General features: G+C 38.7%; 1 protein-coding gene across 2 annotated transcripts in view; it reads left to right on the forward strand.

Moving 5' to 3' along the window:
- Positions 1 to 20,434, forward strand: part of LOC120778986 — a 255,094-nt gene that overhangs the window by 12,774 nt on the left and 221,886 nt on the right. The window lies entirely within an intron of this gene.

Consider the following 20,434-nt stretch of genomic DNA (forward strand, 5'->3'; position numbering starts at 1 on the left):
TATCAATGCTTTCAGACCTGTGTATATTCGTAATTACAGAACGACATTTTTAATTTAAGCTTTCACTCATAATAAAAGCTTTCACTCGCATAATTCCAGCACACTACACCAGTTTAAAGACAAATATCTTCCTTTTGCTATAATATACTAATATTTAATTACTTTAAAGACGATTGTTTAAGCTCATTACCTGTCACACCGCCCTCTTGTAGGTAAAAATTTATAGAAGTGCATATTTTAAATGATTTTGCGCATATATTTAAAAGACACGTACATTGTGGTTTCGTTGTGTGTCATGACCAACAACCACATTGCTTCGCGGCATGTTTCCCGACCGTGTACACCGTCATTGCTGCGGCTGCAATAAGCCCCCGTGCGTTGTGGCTGCCAGAGAAGTCACCGTGTGCACTTTGTGACAATGTGACACACCGGCAACGCAATCAACAGCCTGCCTACCTATTTCCTTTAATGGCGAGAGTATTAACGCTCTCAGCCACGTTGCATGCTACATGCCGCAATGTAAATGCAAACATTAATGGCCATGGCAACCTTTTCGCAGCTGTAAAAATCCATGAATACACAAGCGTGTACTATAACTGTAACTGCATGCGTAGCTGCCTACAGCCCGCTTACCGCATTTTCAAGTAATTAATCTGCAAACCACACACGTGAATCTCGATCTGCAGGATATTCGCACCAATATATCTGCTTTAACGCTGGGCAAGCATGGCGCGAGCATCTCTCTCAGTGACACGTACATGCACATATTTATATGTGTTTGTATATAAATTAAAAATGTAGAAGCTTTCGCTGTTTTTACGAGCACGAAAAGGGTTGTCCAATCGTGGCGCTTCATTTAAATAAAACAAGTTGCATGCGAAAGAATTTTCCTTTAATTACATTGAGTGGGCAGACCGGAAGAAATGGTCCGTTATATAGCTACAAATCTGTATAAAACTTTCAGCATATGCTCAGTACATCACTTTTGTATTGAAAACTCGCGTATTTATTGCACAGCAGCAATTCTCACAGCTTTCCTTATTCATCAGCAATGGCCGCAGCAGAATGCAATTGATACCTATGTGGTTCCACGCCAGTTGCATTCTTTTTTGCGTTTGTTGGCTTCTACCAGACGGCTTTAACTGTCGAATCTGCATTAACCACAAGCTGAAGCCTTATAACATGCGGTAACAGAAGCTGTGGATATCAAATAAACTGTTCGTTAAAATTGCTTGCGTGAGAGAAATTCTTAAAGTGCTGTGTATACTCGTATGCGATTGATTCCGCAAAATTTTTCTATATATTTTAAGCAATTGCTTATTTAACAAAGGGCTATTCTAACAGATGAATGAAAAATTTGAAATTAATGTTAAAGTGACGACAAACAAGCGAAGCTGACATACAAAACTGCTTTCAAAATCGGCAAATAAATAGTTAAACTCAGAGTGGATCAAGTCAATCTATGACAAGTTAGGCAGTTATAAAGGGTGTTTTTAGACATATGGTTTTCAAAAAGAAATAATGTTTAACTAAGCATTTAGTTTTATTATAAGGACTGGTCCATAGTATTTTAAAAATAAAAACATTCCATCCGAGAGGCCAAATTTTCAATAACTTTTTGCAGCAATAATGCGTCGAATATTATTTTCCAAAACGTCAATCATCTTGGGCTTAGCTGCGTAGGCAAATGAATGCGAAAGCATTCCAGCGTTGTTAAAGCACTTTTGGAGGCCACATCACAGGACCATGGCGCCAGATAGTTAGGTTAGGTTATATGGCTGATTAGAGATCACACGTGGACTGATAAATATAGTTCTTTGTGAAGCCATTGAAAATAAGCAGCCAGATAGTGCACTCACCCAAATTTTGTTTTTGATAAATTGATGGTTTCGTTGTCTGTACGCCATGTAGCGGCGTCTTGTTGAAACCATAGTCCACATAAACATCCTCCATTTCATTCTCAAAACAGTTACTAATCATGGCTCTATAGCGTTTTGAATAAATATGAACCAATACAATGACTCTTCTTGCCCATAAAATACACCAAACAGTGACATTGGATGTATCTCAACAATGACTTGTAGATTATAAACACTCCAAATGCGAAAATTTTTTTTCTTGCGAAAATGGGGGTCGGTGGCCATCTCGTTTTGGCCCCATTCATCGAACGCATCGGTCTCAATTCTTAAACGAGCATAATTTTGTAATTCCGCTCTTTCATCGATACTCTTATCCATAGCAGCAAACGCGTCTTCGGTGCGCACTGTACAGAATCTCTGAGGATATTATTCACAAGAGTATACAATGGAGTAAAATTAGTGTGAAACCGATCCATGGTTGTTCGAAATACCGACCCTGTTGAGCGATTATGTCGAGCGAATTTTGAACGCAGCGTGCGATGCGTCACGCGAACCGAACGTAGTTCCGAAGTAAGTAAGCACATTCGTTTTGAAATGGTAAATAATCTGTCAAAAAATGATTACCTCATTGAAAACCACCTTAAAGTGCTCTTGTATATGAATAAATTGCTGTAAAGAAAAAGTAACTTTTTAACGGATCTCTAGTGAGCTCATTCGCAACAAAGTTCCACAATAAATATTCAGGTGATATTCGCTGGAAGAAGCAACTCCAGCAAAAATTAAAATACATAAAATAGAGCAGTAGAAATATTTTTACTTTACTTTTTATATTCCCTCTATACTTAAATCTATCCTTTTTACATTGAAATATATTCTTCGAAATAGATCAGTTTCCTTAAGGAGGACCTTCCGAATATCGGGTTGGTTTCTAGACCTTAAGTTGAAAAGAAATGATGGAAAATTCAATAATACCGATACAAGCTTTCCTAAAATTTCATCAGATCATCACTTCAAAAACAAAAAGAGTTTGATGGAGGATATTAAGCTAACTGGGCGAAAGAGCTTATGAATCTTCTATGTGGCAATGTATGATCTGACTAAAGCCTTAAAATCCCGCTGATAATATCAAGGTAGTCCCCATGCTTTGGTTGATTTGCCAGCTTGGCACCATTAAGCGACTCTAAAGTAACCCGTTTTGGAAGGTGCCAAAAAACTAATAAAGGATTTTGTTGGCTCTCGATGCAAAGTCAAAGGGAGACTATGATGTTTATTATACAAAAGAGAATTTCGCGAAAGATTTGGATGGTTCTTGTTACAAAATTTGAGTTAGTCAGCGAGTTCATCAAACAACAGAGCATTTCACAAAGAATTTCGTTGGTCCTCGACATAAAATAGTACAAGAGAGGTAATCAGTTTGTCAATACAAAAGAATTGGTTGATTCTCATACCAAAATTAAGGGGGTTAACAAATTCCTTATCACAAAATGAGACAAAAATCATTGTTATGTGCTCTAGTTCTAAATTTTAATATGAGTAAACTTTTCTTTTCCCTAAAATGAAAATTGGTTGTCAAAGCAAGAAAATATTAAAAAAATTTAATATTATCATTAAAATATTAATAAATTTGAAAAAAATCACTATTATTATGAAACATTTTATAAATTAGATGAAAAGTAATATTTTACTCAACTATAAAGTATATTCCCTGAGCTTATTACTCGCTTTGTAGCAATCACTAACACATGTGTGGCACAAGTATACAACTCGCTGGCAGCTATAACTCACTCTCATATGAGCATCCTGTGGCTGGAATGCAATCAAACGAACATTTCTACGAATATCAAGTGTAGAAGCAGTGGAACTAGGCAAAAACAAATATTAATATACATATGTACACAGACACCTTCGTACGTGTTGGTGGCTGCCAACGACGGCGGCGCAACTGCTGTCGGCAATTACGCTTGCAATGCTTCCACTGGTGTTGCATGTTCGCTCGCCCGCTGATGACTGTGACTGTGTAGTTGTGACAAGTTTGTGTCGATTAGCATAAATTTGCAATTTTTACGACTGACAGACGCGCACAAATAGTAAATACGAACGCTCACACACACACACACATGCGCGTACATAAGTGATTGCATGAAATGCAGTAAAAGCGTGCCGCATGTGGCAAGTAAATTGCTGCTTTGCACAGCTGAAAATTATTACATGGAATTGGCAATGAAATATGCAATTTTTATAAATTTTATGAAAGGCCTTTCGGCCATATTGTTTTTTTTTTGTTCCGTTTTCGTTTTTATGAGATGCACCACAAAACCACCCACGGCGTCACGCATTCGCTTCGCCGCCGCCTTATTGGAATGCATGGCGTGCCGCAGCGCAGGCAGCGTTCCTCGATGTTGTTGTTGTTAATTTTCGATCTTTTTGTTTTTGTAACTGCACTATCAACCATACGCTATGCAACACTGCGCGCTGGCGGCCGTTTCCGTTCTATTCGCTGTTGGCCTACACATTTAGCGCATATTTTCATATTTCATTTAATTTCGCTTCTTTTTCGTTTTCAATCAAAAACGGACACAACTAATTGGTTGTTAATATTTTATGGAGTCCGACTGGAGCGCTGACGCGAGCGACAATGGCGCGACAGGACATCAATTAAAACGCACGTACAGCCACGAGGCAACCCCCGCCCGCCACCGGTTGAATGTCACCAAATGACGCGAAGATTATTGATTTAACTGAGATTTTTGTGGTCACTTTGTGTGTGTGGGCGTGGCTGTGTGCTGCTTTCTGGGTGTTGCAAAGCTTTAAGCGCACACTTTTACTGCTCGATGCCACTAAGCGGCCAAATGCTCAGTCAGCCATGTGAATTTGTTGCCGTCTACGCACGTCTAGACGCGTGTGGCGAAAAGTTTTACACACACATTCACACATACATGCAGACGACCATTAATTGCACCATATGATGACTCCGAATTGCGAAATATTTATGTGTGTTTAAGGATGTGTGGCCGCACACTTCGTATGCCACAACTGCCCCATGTTGCATGCGTACTTAAGAAGCCATACAAGTCGCAATGGCGTGTAATTATCGTCTGTTTCGTTTGCTTATTGCCGCCGCGCGCATACTGTAACTGTAATGTACACCATAAGTTGTTGCATTTACATAAACAGCCACATAAATTGCTTTTGTTGAGAGTGTGTGTGTCCATTGGTTAGGGTAAGTGTCAAGCCGTGTGTTAGTCGCAACACCCCACTGTGCGGTTTTTTATTTCATTGCGTGCCCGTCCGCTTATTCTGGTCTAGAAAACTTTGCATACTTAGCTCTTAGCTAACTTCGTCGGCAGTCAGCAAAAATATTATTTGCAAGTTAGGAATTTCTGCATACAAAGTTGAAAATCCATTTATTATGGTTGGTGGCTTAACACCAATTGAGCGTGAATATGAGCGCTGCGTGTTGTCCAAGTTGTGTGTTGCCCGGCTGCGTATTAATGGCGTGGTTTGGTCTGGATAATATTTTCAAATAACAGTAAATGTCTATAAGGCTTCAGTTGTAGTGTTCATGGCTGACCTTGAGGGTCGAAAAATGCATCGAAAGTGTTTTCTTTGTTGCCCAAGCCAGAGTTGGTAAAGATGAAAATAGGAAACATTAGTCCCGCTGCACTATTCCACCAGTAAAAAGACCATTCTTTAATTTTTCGTTTTAAGAGTTAGTGAGATGATTACTTTATATTCCAAAAAGTCAAAAAATTCTCTTTATTATAATTGGTTTTTCGACCGCTTAATAATTACAATCCCACACATATGTTGTTATTTACATATTTTTAGAATTAATGGATTTGAGCAAAACAAATCTACAGTTCCACTCGAACGCTCTTATTAAATTAACTTGTATTATAAACTAATAAAAAAAAGCATTCAGCCCAGACATGGCTAACGTCTTGGCGGATCAATCATCTCTTCAACCACACTAGTGAGTCTATTAAAACCGGCATTAACACGATCAACAACGTCAGCCTCGAACTTTTATGCAGAATAACTCTTGCCAACAGGGGCTACTTCGGTCTGAGAATTATTTGAGAAGTAAAGCCCTCTCTCGACAAGTAAACACCAAACTCTATAAGTCACTCATTATTCCCGTCCTACTATATGTTGCAGAGACATGTTACAAGTTTTCGAAAGAAAGGTTCTGCGGAAGATTTATGGTTCTTTGTGCTTGGGCAACGGCGAATACCGCAGTCGATGGAACGATGTCATACAACTCATCGACGATATTGACATAGTTCAGTGTTTTAAGCGACAGGGGCTGGCTATGTCATGTCGTCCGAATGAATGAAAACACTCCAGCTCTAAAAGTACTCGACGCAAGGCGGAAGCTGAGGAAGAGGAAAACCTTGACTTCTCTTCCAGGGAGAAGATTTCAAGTATCTCCAATTGGCGATAAACAGCGAAGAAGAAGAACAACGTGGAAAAACGACTGCAAATAAAGAAGAAGAATATTTTTTTTTCACCACTTTTAAATGTTGAAAGTAATGCCTCTGCTTCACTCACTATGAGAGTGTTCAAAGTTTTCTCAGTAAAAATTAGACTAATGACGTCAAAAAAGTAGGTCTTTAGTATAACATTGACTCCCTAAAATGACCTACCTGTCTCCTCACTGATCTTTAAGAAAGTATGAGCAATAAATAAAATTAGCTATATCTTGATAAAACTTGCTACGTATGATCCTCGACACTAAATAGAGGTCGGTGTTTTACCTTAGCACTAAAATAAGATACAAAAATGGACTATAAAACTACAATTTGGTATATATAATTGCTAAAAGGATATACAAGTAGTACCTATGGACTAAAATCATTTTAAAAGTGCGTATGGCCTCTCTCCTGAAATGGTTAAATGTACATATCTTCAATCTCGCTGAAGGCAACTTAACTAAACTTGCGAAAAACAAGTATTTTTAGACAAATCCGGGTAAAATCAGATAATAACCACATACACTCCGCATATAACGGTTATGCTGAAAACTATTAAAAGTGCTGATTAAACTCGCCAAGTACATTAAGTTTCACATTAAGTTGTTAGGGAAGAGTTTTATGGGAGTAGGTGTAAATATTTCAGAAGGGGCGTGGCACTGTCTACCAGTTGTGAAAAGCCTATATCTCAAGAATTACCTGACCAATTTTTAAATTAAATTTGGTTTGTGAGGTTATCCAGCCATTCTTAAAATTCAACGTAAAAATTGCACAACAATCACGCCTACTACCCAAATAACAGAACTTTAAATTCAATCTGATTCTCTCACTTCAACTATACAAATCAAACATTAATGAATATATTGGGATAAAACTTTGAGTTGATAGGGCCCTTAAGGAATTTAATCTTACGACCAAAGCTTGTTGAAATCGGTTTATAACTTGTCAGGGACCCGGACACCATGTATAAGTAGCTAAGTGCATTTGGCAGATTGTTTACCGAACCAATTGGTCAATCTGTGAGTTATAGTATAGAAATTCAGAGAAAATATGTTTGTGAGCACAGCTTGTACCAAAAATGGGTAAAAACGGATCAATACCTTGCTTAGCCCTTTTTAAGTTACACCTCGCGTTAGTGACATCTATGCTAAATTTCACGTCAAAATATTCCTTAGTATTTGAGCTACGCGTCGTTTTGAAAATTTTGGTTATTAGTAATCATTTCGGCACATTTTCAACTAATATCGTGCCACGAACACCGCCTTATTTACTTTCGTGTATCTTCTGGCTATTCAGCAAATTCACATGACCAGGGAGGGCACCGTTTTGACTCAATTGAGGATATAAAAGCTAAATCGAAGAAGGCTCTGAGGATTTTTCCAAGTGATATGATGAAATGGACAAAACTCACCTTTCAATTTGATCACAGTACCAGAATTTAGCCGTACTTACTTTTTATACCTAACGTTTTTATAAATAACAATTGCCCTCTTCAATGCGCCTCCTCTCTTCACACCACGCTGTGCTCTCTTTAGAAAAAGTTTCCAAGACAAAGTGACAACAAATAATCCATTTGAACTCAACAATGTTGGTGGATACCTAATTTATGTACCATAACTTGTGGACTTCTGTTTAAAATTAAATTTATGACAGTTGACTGTTTGATTCACCACTCATGAAGCTAGATATCAGATACAATTTTTTTCTTTATCAATTATTATGTCACTGGACTTTGAGAGCTCTTAACCAACCTTGTCAGTTGACTGGATAGGGTAGGCTAGGCGTTCAGCAACTAGAACTCAATATAATTTAAAATTATTTTAGTAGCAATAATTGATTTTAATGCACTAAAAATTAATACATTTTCATAACGTCAAAAATTCAAAACAATATAAGTGAATATTGCATATTTTGAGGCGTTCGCACACCTTAAAGTCACTGAAAACAGAAGAGCAGCCTCGCCAATCAATGCTTTAAAACAATTTGCCTGAGGGAATAAGAAATATTAAGAATACAAGTAAAAGAAATTATTATTTTTAACACTCAAGATTTCGCTAATTAATTAAGTAAAACCCTTTCAACTCTGACTTGCTTTTAATTAAAAATATGTCTCTCAAAGTGCTCAAAGATTGCCTTTTTCATATTTGCTGTCTTCTACTGCAAAGTTTTATAAAAAACAAAAATTGAGCACATCAAAAGTTACACAAATTAGCTTAAGCAAATAATTAATTTAACGACATAAGATTCGCATTTCTATAGACTCAGCAGCAAAACTTGCATTCGCCATTCCATTTCATGCCGTCTTCAAATAACCTATTATTTTTAAGACATTCCTCCAGCCATGCAACGAATTATCTTTTGCACACAACAAAACCGATTCATCTTCATTAACAAATTACCGTAATTCACTCACACAACGCCAACAACACACTCACACTTCGACTGCGGAGCAACAACACAATAATCCATTGAGACAAACAAGCCAAAAACAAAGTTCAAAAAGTCAAATTGTCTACTTAACTTTGATATTATAGAATTAAAAGCGCCAAATGGAATAAATGTAGAAATGAACTGTCATTAAAATCGCCACATTCCTTATGAGCAGTCAAGCGGCAAATAAGACAAGTCACAAGTAGACACAAACACACTCAAACACACACACACACATACTTTAATATTTACGACTGCACAACAACAATGTATTATGTTGTATGTACAACAAATAAGCAGGCAGCAACTAGCAAACGATCCATCATTCAATGCGAGCATTTTATAACAACATGGTAGACAGTTGATATATCTGTTGTTGTAATGCAGAGACATTTAAACTGACAGCTGCAACGAAAACAAAAGTTGTTGTTGAAAAATTAGAATTTATGTTAACTCTCGCGACTACTGCACAGTAAAAATTAAGTTGGCAACGAAAAACAGCAAAAAATAGCAGAGCACAAAAGCGCTGTAAAAGGTTAAGTGCTTAAAATAAAATGCCAACAACATGAGCGCTAATAAAAGGCAATAAGTAAAGCGAAGTATGAAACAGATGAATGACAATTACTAATGTCAACAATGACGTCTGCATTAATGCAACTCTGCGCGCCGCTAGACGGTACGGCTGTATGTGTGATGTATGTATGGTCGAGCAACTGAGTGAGCTGGTAGGACAGTGACATTGTTGGACGGCGAATGACAATGAATGGGTCTGACGTAAATGAAAAATATGTGCAAGCATTAGAGACTTTGAATTATGCAGTTTTTTTATTAAATGCTGGGTCTAAACCGATTTTTCAAATATGAAAATATTTTGTATATAACAGGTCAATTGAAAAGTCCCAAGCCAGCCATACATAGTAAAGACCTTTTTTTGGCAAAATTGCTGATTAATGCGACCCTCCAACTTTTCAATAAAATTTGTATACTCTTGAAATCTGTTGCTGCAGAGTATACTAGTTTTTTGAGCGCGATTTGTCGGGAACTTTTCAATTGATCTTTTACTTTGTTTTCTCTCTTGGTTGGAGTTTACCTAGACTCTTGACTTTTGACTTTTTATTTATCGCAGCTTCCATCCTTCAGGTGCGGCGTTTTCTTATTAATGGCGATGACATTAGAAGTTTAAAATAAATCTCTTCTCTTTGTCAAGAACCCTCAGAAAAAGAAGCTTTGAAAGGATGACTCGAAGTATTATAGTAATTTTAAAATACCGGGGTAAGCCATGCCGAAATACGTCGAAGCTTCTTTTATAGGTTACACGGTAGAGGAGAACGCCGAAGACTGGAATTTTATGTAATATTGACGCCAAATAATTTCGTATAAATTTGGATCGGTTGGATCATAAAATTGTACTGTATAGCGGTAATCCAAAGGTTTTTTATTATGTTTTTAAAGTTTTCGATGAAAAGTTGTATTTTCCCAATGATACAGATCCTGAAAAACCTAACCTAGTAAACAGTCTAAAGTTTTATATTTCAAAATAATGCCCGGTGGATATAGCACTCTCTTTCTATGACAATTTTAACTATATTCTGCAGTATTTTTTGAAGACCATCTACCGAAAAATTCAGCACCAAAAGTATGTCTAAGGATAGCACTAGTTCACACTAATTTTTCGACTTTGATTTTAGAGGCTGTTTCTTCTTCAATTTGGCTTTCTAAAATCAAAAATTTCCAAGCTTGTAGGATTTTTTGTCTTGCGGTCAAGGTGTGTAGGGATCAAACCAACACCATTTACTAAAATATCAAGTTATTTTTAAGTAAGTGGTCACAAATTTTTTCTTAAGATTTGTTGAATAATATAATTTTCTTACTCTTGATTCAGAGAGGACATATGTATATGATAAGATTTTAGTACCGATAGTTTCACAATGCGTTTCTTAAAGACCTAGATGCGTCTTTAGACATCCACTCCACCCATTCACCTAACTACTCATGATATTCGAAATGAACAAAGCAGCCACCAGCAGCTTACAAAGACATCACTTGCACCGTGTTATGCTAGCTTAAAAAATTAGGTTAGGTTAGGTTACGCACGTGGACTGCTGTGTGATGCCATAAAAACGAATAACTCCTGCGTTCGAATTATAAATTTTCCAAACGCTTAGTAGCCAATGCAAACTTGCACAAGTGTTTAATTTATACTCCGGCTAGCTCGGAGGGATGTCCGAAGGTGTGCACGCCCAAGTGCCTAAGTCTTGGCCGCCCAAACGCGGGACAGTAAAGAAGGAAGTGTTGAGTTGTTTCCAGCCGCGGCAGGCAGCGTCCGGTAGGATTCTCAGCCTTACTGTGTGGATGCCAATGAGGCAATGGCCAGTTAAAGGCCCACTACCAGGAAGTGGCTAACCTTACTTAGGGCAAAGAGATCATCTGATCATTTGCCATTGATCCTGCGTCAAAAGGCTTTTGCGACAGCGTATGTACCGAATGTGTCCCAGCGCTGAACAAGCTTCCGCGAAGCCCACTAATTTAATAGTAGACCGCAAGAGGATAAGGGAGCACCGACCTACTACCATTCTACCGTTAACGGCTCTAGGGTGCCTTTCCATTGTAGCTCATCAGCTTTACAGTTTCCTGCGTTTCCGTTTTGGCCTGGCACCCATACCAGTCTTATCAAAAATGCCTTAGACGCTATTGATAGCGAGCTTAGGCAGTCTTAAACCAACCCTGAACGCACTATAAATGAGTTCAAGTCTAGTATCGCCGCTCTTAACTTAGGAAACTATTAACTAAAAATATTATTCAGACGTTCTGAAAAAATAACTCTTCCTAAGAGCATGCTTTTAGAAGATCCACACTTTGCGTAAAATATTTTTACATTACTCATATGACATTCTACCAATTCTCAGATGGTTAATAAAATAATAACTCTATTCTTAAAATACACTTTCTTTTTAAAAATCGTTAGAAATTTACTTGAAAGCATTCATATTGATGTCATAACTGTTTTATAATTTTCGACCCAGATTTTCGAGTATTTCTTTTATATTATACTAAAACTATAAAAACTTCCTCAAAGTTGCTTTAAGTACTTTTATCAATTATTATGGATTCATTGTTAGATCAAAGCTGTGGTCACATAATTACGACCATCGCTGACAAGTTCTTGAACCACAGACGTGAAGCGAAGAAAACAGCAGGACTTCAGCTAAGCTGACACTGTCTTCATTACTCAAACCGCACTCACCACCATTGCCAATGCGGGCATGCAACGCTCATACGCAAGTAACTCCATAAATGCGTATCTATGAATGTGTGTAAGCATTATCTGACTGCGGCTGACATTGTCAGCGTCACTGTCACTGTCACATTTTGAACGACTGTCAGCGAAGTTTTGCGTTGATTCCTCCTCTTTACTGCTTTTTGCGCAAATACTTTTCATAAACAAAGTTCTTGCAGGAATTTCGCTCCGGCAACGCACTCATTGAAGCACATAAACAGACAGTTTGTCTCCGGTCACCCTTATGTTTTTATTTCAAGCCATTGTTGTTGCATTTATTGCAGCGTTACAAGTTTTTCCCATTGTCACTTGTCACTTTCGATGCGAAATCATATTTTTTTTCGTTCCATTAGCTAACGTACACCACTTTGCCACAAAATGAGCCACCAAATGTGCCGTGGCATGCACTCGCTGACTGTCAGCTGCCAGACGCAGTGGACACACGCACTTGCAATGTGCTGCAATATGCGTCTACTTTATCCACTCGCATCATCTCCGTCAGCGTCACCAACGCCGCTGCATTGTTGATTGACATTTGACGACTTTTGATGCGCTGTGCACGCTTCTGCGGCAAGCAGTTTGTTTCCCATGACGCGGGCTCGTCGGGCACACGCAGGCCAAAAGCATCAAAAACCAACACACACAAATATATTTTAAGGACTAACCACTCGTTGTAAGTTAGTTTTTCTGTCATTTGTTGTTGCAGTTGTTTTTGTTTTTTTCTTTCTCTCACTGTTAATTTGGTTGTAAGTGACATGCAACTTTTGCGCATGCGTGGCGTGTAATCAAAGTGGCATTCTATATTGGAAGCAACATGCAAGCACACCTGTGATTCTCGTTGCCCTCCGTCCCTCACCTCAGCATGTGTGTAAGCAAATTTTCTGCACGCACTGCGTGCGCACGAATTGGCTAACTCGCCTGGTCGCGTCGGCTTTTCTCACTCTGTCACAAGTTAATTGCCATTCATTTGCCTTACTGTGCGGCTACTTATCGCTGGTAATGCTGCGGCACCTCTTCAATTTCATTTACGGGCTAGTGGTGTTGTTGTTTCCTTATTATTATGATTATTATTAGTGCTTCTTTCTTCTGTTGCTTAAACACCTTTTAGGTAAAGTAATTGCATGCGTTGACTTGTGGACAGCGCAATTGATTACAATAATTGGCGGCCGATTAGCCATTTCCGTAGTGTACGTGTGGCAGCAACAAAGTGTAGCATGCGATGATCGGAGATCCTGTGAAAATTTGAAATACATTCCAAAACCAGCTTCTCGTAGCTAGCCCTGCTGTTAAGAACTTCAGTAGAAATCAATAATATGTCAACTTAGTATTTTATTATATATAATGTTTAACATCAAGTAGGAAACACCGAAGAGCTTACAAAATGTATATACCTATCTGTAAATAATTATTGTGATGAGCTGAGTCGTTTTTGGCATGCCCGTCTGAACTTACGACAAGTAGTCCCTCAGTTTAGGAGAAATCGATACAAACTTTGCATACGACCTTTTCTCCCCAAGACATTGCTGACTTGTCAGAATTTTCGATATCGGACGACAATAAGATATAGCTACCATACAAAGTGATCAATAAAATTAAGTTCTTGTAGGGAAAGCTTTTTGATTTGACAAATTATCTTCACGAAATATGACATAGATTTTTGTGGAATGCAACACTACAATATTCGAACAAATTCACAAGTTTGGATCACTATAGCATAAAGCTGACATTTGAACTGACCAATCAAAATCAATATAAAGACCTTCATATATTATCCCTTTTCTTTATTTAGTAATCTTATCGTGTTGTTGCAAGATTCTTTTGGCCCAGGATAGATCGTAACAGATCCACTGAGCTCTTTACTCTCAGTAAAGCTAGCCTCTACCTAGTTGTGGTGGTTCTAACAAGCCATTGCGCTATCGGCGTCCATGATGTAAGGTTGGGAATCTTACCGGACGCCAGCTGCAGAAAACATCTCCGCACTTAGTTCTGGATTCTTTCGCGTTTGCGAGATTTAGGATTAAACACTTGGGAGTTCATACTTTCAGACATCCTACTGAGCTATTGGGAATATAATTTTAATGCTTGAACATATTTTTATTGGCCACTATTCGATGTTCTGATTTATAAGATCGAACACAGTAGTTCTCTATGTATGATTACACAGAGAACTGCATATAGTTATCCTAGTGCGATCTCTGGATCAGCGCTCTCACCAAACCTAATATCACTTTGACCAAAAAGATTTCAGCGAAGATCTCTTGATTCGACTCATTCACTAAAAGAGACGTATGTGCTGACCAAAAACAATTATTTGAAATAATTGAAAAAAAGCCTGAGACCGACTCGCCGAGTAATATTCGTTATTTGGACACTCAAACTCAAAATGCTTTTGGGCTTAAAGGCGCGTAATACTTATGCTTTTTACTCTGAGTAACTTTCATTTGAAGGTCTCCACCGATGAACTTATCTCCATTATTTCAGAAGCTTCCTAAATAATAAGTTAATTTTTATGCCATGGGGAGAACTGTAATCAATATTTCATATTCAAGCAAGATAACGGTAAAAGGTTTATTCCAAGAAATTTTAGCGAGGTCCTAAGCTCTCGTAGTTGAATATTTCTATATTGGCCTTGAAAATTCGATCTTTTGTCTTATTCATCAATATCGGTAAGGTTTTCAAACATCCTTTTGACATCACATTTTGTGCTTAGCATTGGTTTTTCGTGAGTTTGTGATTATAAAATTATCGTTCTGGTACTTTGGAACTGCTGCCGGTTAATTTCTTTTATATTGGGTTTAGAAATAAATTCTACCATGAGAGTAAAACTCTGATGAATTAATTTTCAGAATTTTGAAGCGTAAAAATGCCACATACCCTCTTGGAATATAACATTTAATCCGAAAAACATGAGAATCATATTGAGTCTTTTGGCCTGATAGTCTTAATAAAGTTCAAAGGCAGCATCTTTAAATACGATAAGAGCTGAACCGACTTGAGAACATTTTGAGATTTAAAAGCCCAGTTTTAAATGTTAAATAGAACGGTTTAAGTCATTTTGAATGTAAGAATTATGACAAATATCCGCCATAAAGATTTTGCAATGTCAGTGCCACACTTTCTCAAATCTCAACACAATTTCTACACTTCAAAACACATGTAAGCTAAAGAATCGGCACAAAGCGGTTTACACTTGTAAAAGTGCCGATTTATAGCTTTCGCATACATACAAACACATAAGCCGTTCTAAGCTATCCAATTACTCATTTATCCACTCATTTCTTTCTATTTAATTTTTATCGTCCGCCAACTTGGTCAGTGGGTTTATTGCGTGACTAGCGCTGGCAAGAAATTGATTTTGCACAACAACCGACAACTGGGCGGAGATGACATACATACATACAAACACATACTACCAAACAAACACAACTGCCACGCCGTGCCGTGCTTGGCAATAAAATGTGCAACTACTAATTTTTGATGATTTCGCGGCGACAAACACAGGCAACTGAACTGGCATGTGCGTACATATGGATGTGTATGTGTGTGTGCCCAATGCGGTATCGATTACAATCGCCGGCGCATTGAGCCACCCAACAACACATCAATTGCGGGCAGTGCTCGCACTCATTTCAAGACATTTATCGACTGTGGCGGCTGTTGCGTCTGCGTGCTCAGTGACTTTTGTGTGGCGCGCGTAGGTAAGTAGGTATCTTGGCTGGCAGTTGGCCACAGTCGATTTTTATGACTTGGCAATTTCCGTTTAACTAGCGCCACTTATTACTGACATTAGCGCTGATATGTCCTTCCGTTGGCGGGGTGGTGGCGGCGTGTGGCGAGGCAAAGGAAAGCAATTTTTGTGAAACTCATTTGATCCACGACTGCAACGCGGCGCCTGCCGCAAACAATGGACAAACGCCAGTTTTCACTCGAGCAAAATTGTGCCGCCGCCGCCGCCGGCGTAAACCATACCAACCAAACTCACAACAACAACAAAAATAGTGCCACACTTTTGACTGCCAGATGTGTGGCATTGCTGCTTTACGCTCTTTGCACGAATTTCTTTGCGCGCTGACTGCTAAGGTAAATATTTGTGGCAATGCCAAGGCGGCGCATAGCGTGCAACGCATACTTGCCACAGCTGTGGCCACGTACATTTCTGCACTCCGCTTGGCATATTTGCGCGCATTCATTTTCATTTCGCTTAACGCCAACCGCGTGTGTTTGTGCCGCGCAAATGCGTTTACAAGTGTACCCCCACGTTTCTTTGCACGCTGCTTTGTTGGTGTTGCTTGTTTGCTTTGGCTTGGTTGTACGAACTTCTAATAAATCGACAGTGCGACGTGAATGTAAAACGCTTCCTTTTGACGCGTGCATGTGGCGCGTTCTTTGTGGCAACGCCGGCGACGCTTTCCGCCATTTCACCAAACAAGCCACACCGCCAACCGCACACGTCCGGTCCCACTCCACCAACTGTCTGTGCGTCAGTCTGTTTGTGCTACATTATTCTCTACGCTCACATGCCACACTACTACTCTAAGTATTCGATTTTTGGCTGCCGGCCACCAGTCATTCAGCTAGCCAGCCAAGTCGACCACGCGTACCGACGCGCCGCTCCCCATAAGCTTGCCCCACACACATACACCAACGCCAACACTAAAGACGCGCATACACAGCATCCTCGTTTGCTGCCAACTTGGCTATTGCAGCTGCTGCTGTAATTGCGTTTCTGCTTTTTGTTGTTGCCGACTGCATATGCAAATTTATGACTGCCTGTTTTGGCATCAAAGGAGCCCGTACCTACACTACCTGCTTTCCGCAATTGAACGGCACTTCAATATCCCCGTGCAGTGTGGACGCGGAACTCGGCGGAGCTCCGCCAATTGCTTTAATGCGAGTGCGGCGTACGCAGGTTATTAAATTCTTAAGCACATCTGTATAGTCTCCCAAATGTGTAGAGGATTGTTGGTAGCGTGGACTGCATATCCCAGTTGTCAAAATAGTAATATCAATCTTAGTTTCAAAAATAATGCGATTTTCTTCATTGACGGGAATGTATGTCGGTCCAAGGACAGCCTGTTGTCCTATAAATATTCTCAATTTGTTTAGTAAAATACGAAAACGAACATGTCTCGAAACAAAAATATTTTGGAGGGTGTTAATAATCAAACCGTGAATCAAAAACCTTGGCCTCTGTTAAATGAATGAATTCCTCAAATTATTCTGGTTTTTAAGTACAGACACGAAGAGCTAAACTCAAAGCTACTTCTTCTTCTCTCACAAGAAGTAATAGTTTGTCCAGTGGTCCCGTGGGAGAGGATGTTAGGTGTAGCGGCTTAAAGTCCCGATTTCCGGCTTTCGATGCTTCCTCCTACTATAAGAAACTCAAAGCTAGCGACGATTTACCTCTAAGCTCTAAAAAATATCCCCGCGACCAACTAATTCCGAAACACTTATATATGAAATCGATGAAAGTTCAATCTCCATCGATCCAGCTATTAACCTCTACGAAGCTTATACTAAAGTAGGCTATTAAACTTGTATTCCTTAAATTAAATAAATTATGGAAAACAACGAGTTAGAGTTAAAGCGGCTCTAAAATCCATTATCTGAATTACGGAGCAGGAAACCTAACTAGACCCTGATGAAAACTCGATAAATCTTAAGAAAAACACTAGGTCCATTCCAAGAAGAAACCAAGATCAGGTATAGTACTGAAAGCATTGATCCATTCTCATCCAACTAGACCAAAGATGTCAAGCACAGAAAAGAGAATGACAACCAAATGGAATGGCTTTCCTAAATAACGAATACAACAACAACGCCAAGGCAATAACATCGAACTTCTGTATTCTACAAAGTGAAGAAATTTCATGGACCGCTTCAACATTTTACCCGTAAGTCTGACGGGATCTAGCTTTTCTGGAGCAAAAACATTAACAATTCGGTTGACTGGGATAGACGGAGCTTATGCTTCTTATTGTCGTTTTTTTTTATTTTGGATATCGAATTTATGTAGCTTTGTTTTTATTTTTGCAATCTGGCCACTCTTTGTTTGAATTGACATTAATAAAGTTGTTTGCCTTTATACGAGCGCCATATTCTTCCCACATTTGCTTTCTTTGTCGACTTAAATATTTCATTTCGATTCTTTCGCTTTTATTTATGTGTACGAGTATTTCTTTCAACTTTTCATTTGCGCTCATTTCGTGTTCGCGGAAGTAATGAAAAGTTGCACATTGCTCCGTTAAATGTTGCCGCCGTCGCGATTGCTCCACCGGCACAGATGCCGCATTACCTCTGTTTCTGTCTGAGCTGAGCTGTTTATGCGCTTAATGACTTCATTTACTCGTCCGATCCTTATTTACGAGTATTACGTCGCGCAGCTACAAACGGAAACTCGAAATATTTTCTTATAAATATTCTACTGACACTGGTAAGTAAGAGGCTTGTGTAGTCAAGGGCGGAGCATGAGACGATAATTTTTCAAAGTAGGTGGAGCCTGACAGACTTTCGCATTTCGCTACTGGTTGTATGCGCAGCAGCTGACGACTTACAGTCATGTGGTCTAAGGGCGATTGGAAGAATGACTACTTTTCGTATGTGTGGAGATCGCAATTATTTTTAATACCATAAGCCTATATATACTTGTATGTGTCTGTGTGTCACTGGAGAAAAATGTATCAGTGCCTTAATTTTCGAGGGCGGATAAAATAATGAATCAGAGTATATATTTTCCATTTACAATACAAAATTCAATTAAACAGGGAGGGAAGTTCTAGTGTGGGAAGTGCCACGAGAGCTGGTAATTTCTAAAGAACATGAAGTAACACTTTAATATTTTTGTATTTTTATTTTAGGACTTCTAAATTTCTTGGATCTATTTTCGTGTACAAAAATTTCTATTGTCCTAGCTTCGTGCTCGCATTTTTCTATGTAACCTTTTGCCCTCATCTAGAAAGTTTTCATGTTTCTAACTTTGATATTGCCTCTTTTATTACAATTAATTAGTACTGATCTTTTACTAATATCAGCGTACATCTGCTTTAAACTTTATATGGTCGTGTAGTTTGTACTCGTAAATTCACTTACAAGTATATCAAGCTGTATTCCAGTTTTTTAGAATATTAAACAATTCCTAGAAGCAAATATAGTACCAGTATTTCAGTCATAATCATAATTGCAATCTTTAGCCAAGTTCAAAGCCGCAGTCTTTTTCATAGTAGGGTTCAAAATGCCTTCACACCATATAGAGTTTGTAAACCTGTGTGAATGGTGTAGCCACTAAAATACACACCCTTCTATCAAAGATGTTTCCCTTGCCCGTGACCTTCTCATTACTTCCAGGCAAGGTTTCCAAGATCGATCTATTACCGGTCGGTTCCTACTCTACTAGCTACCAAGTATGCCTACGATAGTGCTGACAGCATCAAGCTCTTTGGCTCGTCTTCTATTAACTCGCTTTCACTGTGTTCAGAAAATCTTCGTCCATGTCCCGTTTTTAAAGGTGTAGTACATATTCCACATACGAGGTAATTGATGCCAGTTCCGCTGGCGTGTTGTCATTATTCTACTAAATTTTCTGCATTGACTTGCTCAAGCTTGTTTTCTTAAGTTTTTCCTGCTTTTTTCTTTAAAAGTACTTGAAAATGTAAAATTTACATCGTCTCGTGATTCGTTGCCATAAACATGCAGGACTTTTTGATTTTACCATGCGGTACAGGCTTTTTTCAGGCGCCACTGTTAAAATTTCTCCTTCCGAGTTAGCTGTCGTGAAACACGCTCATCTTGTACGAGTTGGACAGTAATATTTTTACGTTCTCTGCGTCGTGAACCTTCTCATGATATATGTTCTCTGGTACAGGTATTGCCGGATATACATGGGACCGAAGAGCATCGATAATATTTGGCAATTCACCTCACCGTCCTTCTTTTTACATCCTAGTCCACAGAGCTTGTGAGAGTAGAAGTGTTTGCCTCTTTGTCTGGTGTCTTGTGTAACCTGTTATGGCTTCTCTCATTTACGAGTAGTTTTGTAGGAATGACACTGCTTATCACGGGCACTATAGATGCAGATACAGTGTGATATATTGAGACAACTCTCAAGGCGGATGTCCTCCAATAATAGAGATGACTCAATTGTATTAATGAGCACTTTGTTTCTACCAGCAGTCCATATAGCCATTGTCACAATCAAAATCATAGTCCCAGTCGTAGTGCTGGTTAAAGTCTTTGCTACTGTTCATTTTCTTAGACACCCATGGCAATTGTAGTCACAGCTCATATAGAGAAAGTCTTTATTGCAGTTTTGATCAATAATAATTAAGTCTAGATTGTAGTATTACTTACAGTCCTTATCTTAATCTGAATAATAACAGTACTTACAGCAGTTTTATTAT

Source organism: Bactrocera tryoni, chromosome 5 (genome assembly GCF_016617805.1).
Source record: "Bactrocera tryoni isolate S06 chromosome 5, CSIRO_BtryS06_freeze2, whole genome shotgun sequence".
Classification (NCBI taxonomy): domain Eukaryota; kingdom Metazoa; phylum Arthropoda; class Insecta; order Diptera; family Tephritidae; genus Bactrocera; species Bactrocera tryoni.